This window comes from Vipera berus (genome assembly GCF_964194415.1).
Source record: "Vipera berus genome assembly, chromosome: 10".
In the NCBI taxonomy this organism is placed as follows: Eukaryota; Metazoa; Chordata; class Lepidosauria; order Squamata; family Viperidae; genus Vipera; species Vipera berus.
In genome coordinates, this window is record NC_138213.1 from 19,317,109 (window position 1) to 19,323,108 (window position 6,000).

Genomic DNA, 6,000 nt, shown 5'->3' on the forward strand with positions numbered 1-6,000 from the left:
TGCAGGTATGTTAAATACAAGCAGTCTTCGGCTTACGGCCACAGTTGACCCCAAAATTTATCTTGCTAAGCGAGACAGTCGTTAAGTGAATTTTGTTGAATTTTTCTTGCCACGGTTCTTAAGTGAATCACTGCAGTTGTTAGCAACACGGTTGTTAAGTGAGTTCACTTGTCAGGTGGTCATAAAAAGGTGATCACATGACCTCGGAACACTGCAACGTGTCCCAAGATAATGTGTTAATATGGATGAGTTGCCAAGTTTTGATCGTATGACCATGGGGATGTGGCAACAATTAAGTCCCATTTTTCAGTGCTGTTGTAACTGAATGGTCACTAAATGAACTGCTATAAGTTGAGGACTGCCTGTACACGGTGTTAGTATATATATCTGTCATAGATTTTTCCTATTTTTGAACTGGTAACTTGCACCAGATTATGTTAAATCAATTCTTTAGTGAGTAAATGAGGTGACCTGATAAACCTTTCTTTCTTGGCTGTCCAAAATTCATTCTGATCTATTCAGTCAAAAGACTTAGTATAATCAATAAAGCAAATATGCACATATTTTGGGGAACTTAATTTGTCTTTTCCATCCATTCGATAGGTGCATCTGCCATTTTGGAATCCAACTTCTACATCTGGCAGTTATTCCATTTATCGTTGAAGTCTAGATTGTAAAATCAAAAGCATCATTGTACTAGTTTGTGAGATAAGTGCAATTGCATAGTACTGTGTTTCTCAACCGTGGTCACTTTAAGATACGTGAAATCCACACATCTTGAAGTAGTCAAGATTGAGAAACTGGCGGCGTAGTACTTTGATTGAGTATTCTTTAGCACTCGCCGTTTTTTGAATTGCAATATAAAATTTGGTGCCTTCAGGTCAGTCTGGCCACTCTCAGGACAAGTCCCTGCAGTGTTCTTGGCCACATCTTCAGAAGCAGCTTTACCTTTGTCGTTGTCTTCCTAGGGCAGAGAGAGAGAGAGAGAGAGAGAGAGAGAGAGAGAGAGAGAGAGAGAGAGAGATGGCCTGTAAAATAAGGCCAGTCAGTAAGTCGAAGTAAGTCAGATCTCCCCCCTAAAACAGGAGAAGAACTCATGATCGTCTGTCCTGGGGTATTTAACCACTACATCAAACTGTGCTAGTCTTGATTCCTGTTGACTGCCTGGATGGGTCCTTGCAGTGGCCTTGGCAAGTTTTCAGAAGTGGTTTGCCATTGCTTCCTTCTTAGGGTTGAGAGATAGTGACTGGCCCAAAATCATTCAGCTGGCTAGGTCTCCAAAAAGGATTAGGACTCAAAAACTCCATCTTCCTAACTTATTTCTTTTAACCACTAATGAACATTTTTTTTCTGTTCTATGTCCACTGCTGTATACAGGTAGTCCTTGACTTACGAACACAATTGAGCCCAAAATTTCTGTTGCTGAGACGGTCATTAAGTGAATTTTGCCCTATTTTGCAACTTTGCTTGCCACGGGTGTTAAGTGAACCACTGCTGTTCTTAAATAAGTAATACAGTCATTAAATGAGGCTGGCTTCCCCGTTGACTTGACTTGACTTGTCAGATGGTCACAAAAGGTGATCACAAAAGGTGATCACATCCCGTCATAAGTAGGAGTCAGTTGCAAAGTATCTGAATTTTGATCACATGACCATGGGGATGTTGCAACAATTGTCAAGTGTGAAAAACGGTCATAGGTCATTTTTTTCACTTCCACTGTAACTTTGAACCTTCCGAGGTAGGTAAAATGAGGACCCAGATTGTTGGGGGCAATTAAGCTGACTTTGTAATAATGCCGCTTGGGGGGTGTGAAAGCCCTAATAAGCAGGCATATACATAGAATGAAGGCTACTGCTAAGCTTGTAAGCCGCCCTGAGTCTTCGGAGAAGGGCGGGATATAAATGGGATTTTTAAAAAAATCAACTGTATTCCATGTCTGCTTGCAAGTAACATTTTGAACTGGTAACATCGACCAGAGTATGAAGCTTAGCAATGTTTCTCATTTAGCAATATGCTCACTTCCCAGATTGTCTGGCAGTAGTTCTATGATCAAAACTCTGTATGTATCGGTAATTTGGGGATGTTTTGTGCACAGCTCTGCAGCATAATTTGCACTGTTCCTTTTGTATATCACTTTTTCACCAGATCTTTGCCTTCTCTATTTCTATGGCCATCACTGAGTGAAAAATTTTCTTGATTTCCGTGCTTTCTCTTATGATGGCGGCTATGGGAATTACACAGTAGCTGTCAGAATCCATTTATATTTCATTTCCAACTATCTCCTCTGATCTAAAACCAAATCTCAACTTCTCCTGGATTCTGCCATGCTCCTAGGGGGGAGAGGGGCTATGCATGGGGGTTTTTTTTATTGCTTTCACTTCCTCTATTAACTACAATGTAACCTTTTGTTTATTCCCCTTCCTGTCTGCTATCCATTACAATGTAACAAATTGCCTTCTATACTATGCATCTCTCTGAACTTCTCCCTTCCTGGGCAGCTAAAAAAAGAGGGGAGGAAAGGGATCCAAACCTCCGGGATCTGGTTTATTTCTCCATCCTCAAAAGAAGGCGTGAAGTAGTGTTTCATTTAAATCCTCTACTTTCTTCTCCTCTTTTTCCATTCTAGCTTCCATATCCTGTAACCTTTGTTCATTTTTAATTATTTGTTGTTGAATCCCTTCAAATTTATCATCTATCGCTTGAATTTTCCCCTTAAGTTCACCAGTGTCACTTCTTATTTCACCTGTCTCTTTCTTCATCTCCTCATGATTTTTGGTCATTGCCTCATGCATATTTTGTAAGAGAGCTTGTAAATCTTTAAAAGAATTTGATCTTTCCCTTTGCAACATGTCCTCTATGGACTTCTGACTAGAAGGACTTGAAGACATCCCTTGCCCCTGTGTTGTCGCCTTCTTACCTGCGCTAGTCTTAGTTAGATTCGGAATGCTTGTCATATTTAACCAGATTGCTTAATCACTAACACGCTTTACAAATATTTAGTTCCTTTAACCTTATATAAACCTTTAACTATATAACAAATGGTTATATATAACAATTACAGCCAGATATTTATTACCAACTAAACAGATTGTATAATATATTTATCTAGATATGTTCAAAGTCATATTCCTATTTAATTTCCAGCTCCAAGATTAGCACCTTTTTTGTCTTTCTCAGCCACCAAAGACCAGTAGATGTCCCACTATCTAGACTTCAGTTCCTAAATTGCTATGTCACTTACTCCATCTTAAGTCCGTTAACCACCCGTGGCATGTAGAGCAAAGTTTCAAAAGTTCAAAATTTACCAAGACAGTCCAAACAATTCACTTTCCTTCAATTCATAGTTCACGCACGGTTTTTCAAAGGCTCAGTCTCCGAGACTCCAAAGTTTATCTTTGCCCTGTTGCTTTTCTGTCGTTTTGTCTGTTTTCACAGCTAGTTTACAGTCTATTAACTTCCTGGCTTCCTCTTCTTGTCGCTCTCGCCTAACGCCTTCTCTCAGCGCTTCTCTCGCCGCTCGTTCCCTCTCCGTAAGGCACCCACTTCAAGCCAGTGCCTCTTTCCCAAGCGCTTCCTAATATTTCCAGATATAAATATTTGGATATACTTTCCGTCAGCTCCGTTCTACCGTTGTACCGCTAAGTCAGTGCTAGCTCCGTCCCTCTGTCAGGTCTTCTTGTCGGCCATTACTGGCCTCCTTCTCCCCAGTTTGCTCGCATCAGGTTTTCTCCGGATCTCTGACACGAGCCGCCGCACATGTAGGTTCTCCGGGACGCCTGCAACTTCGACTGTCCCTACAGGACCTCCTAGGACTCCGAAAAGCCCTCGCGAACACTGGGTGAGAGGTTGTGTGTGACGGAAAAATCCGTTCACACAGCTGCCCGCTCTGACAGCTGGCTTTGCCTCCTCCATGTCTGCTTGCAAGTAACATTTTGAACTGGTAACATCGACCAGAGTATGAAGCTTAGCAATGTTTCTCATTTAGCAATATGCTCACTTCCCAGATTGTCTGGCAGTAGTTCTATGATCAAAACTCTGTATGTATCGGTAATTTGGGGATGTTTTGTGCACAGCTCTGCAGCATAATTTGCACTGTTCCTTTTGTATATCACTTTTTCACCAGATCTTTGCCTTCTCTATTTCTATGGCCATCACTGAGTGAAAAATTTTCTTGATTTCCGTGCTTTCTCTTATGATGGCGGCTATGGGAATTACACAGTAGCTGTCAGAATCCATTTATATTTCATTTCCAACTATCTCCTCTGATCTAAAACCAAATCTCAACTTCTCCTGGATTCTGCCATGCTCCTAGGGGGGAGAGGGGCTATGCATGGGGGTTTTTTTTATTGCTTTCACTTCCTCTATTAACTACAATGTAACCTTTTGTTTATTCCCCTTCCTGTCTGCTATCCATTACAATGTAACAAATTGCCTTCTATACTATGCATCTCTCTGAACTTCTCCCTTCCTGGGCAGCTAAAAAAAGAGGGGAGGAAAGGGATCCAAACCTCCGGGATCTGGTTTATTTCTCCATCCTCAAAAGAAGGCGTGAAGTAGTGTTTCATTTAAATCCTCTACTTTCTTCTCCTCTTTTTCCATTCTAGCTTCCATATCCTGTAACCTTTGTTCATTTTTAATTATTTGTTGTTGAATCCCTTCAAATTTATCATCTATCGCTTGAATTTTCCCCTTAAGTTCACCAGTGTCACTTCTTATTTCACCTGTCTCTTTCTTCATCTCCTCATGATTTTTGGTCATTGCCTCATGCATATTTTGTAAGAGAGCTTGTAAATCTTTAAAAGAATTTGATCTTTCCCTTTGCAACATGTCCTCTATGGACTTCTGACTAGAAGGACTTGAAGACATCCCTTGCCCCTGTGTTGTCGCCTTCTTACCTGCGCTAGTCTTAGTTAGATTCGGAATGCTTGTCATATTTAACCAGATTGCTTAATCACTAACACGCTTTACAAATATTTAGTTCCTTTAACCTTATATAAACCTTTAACTATATAACAAATGGTTATATATAACAATTACAGCCAGATATTTATTACCAACTAAACAGATTGTATAATATATTTATCTAGATATGTTCAAAGTCATATTCCTATTTAATTTCCAGCTCCAAGATTAGCACCTTTTTTGTCTTTCTCAGCCACCAAAGACCAGTAGATGTCCCACTATCTAGACTTCAGTTCCTAAATTGCTATGTCACTTACTCCATCTTAAGTCCGTTAACCACCCGTGGCATGTAGAGCAAAGTTTCAAAAGTTCAAAATTTACCAAGACAGTCCAAACAATTCACTTTCCTTCAATTCATAGTTCACGCACGGTTTTTCAAAGGCTCAGTCTCCGAGACTCCAAAGTTTATCTTTGCCCTGTTGCTTTTCTGTCGTTTTGTCTGTTTTCACAGCTAGTTTACAGTCTATTAACTTCCTGGCTTCCTCTTCTTGTCGCTCTCGCCTAACGCCTTCTCTCAGCGCTTCTCTCGCCGCTCGTTCCCTCTCCGTAAGGCACCCACTTCAAGCCAGTGCCTCTTTCCCAAGCGCTTCCTAATATTTCCAGATATAAATATTTGGATATACTTTCCGTCAGCTCCGTTCTACCGTTGTACCGCTAAGTCAGTGCTAGCTCCGTCCCTCTGTCAGGTCTTCTTGTCGGCCATTACTGGCCTCCTTCTCCCCAGTTTGCTCGCATCAGGTTTTCTCCGGATCTCTGACACGAGCCGCCGCACATGTAGGTTCTCCGGGACGCCTGCAACTTCGGCTGTCCCTACAGGACCTCCTAGGACTCCGAAAAGCCCTCGCGAACACTGGGTGAGAGGTTGTGTGTGACGGAAAAATCCGTTCACACAGCTGCCCGCTCTGACAGCTGGCTTTGCCTCCTCCATGTCTGCTTGCAAGTAACATTTTGAACTGGTAACATCGACCAGAGTATGAAGCTTAGCAATGTTTCTCATTTAGCAATATGCTCACTTCCCAGATTGTCTGGCAGTAGTTC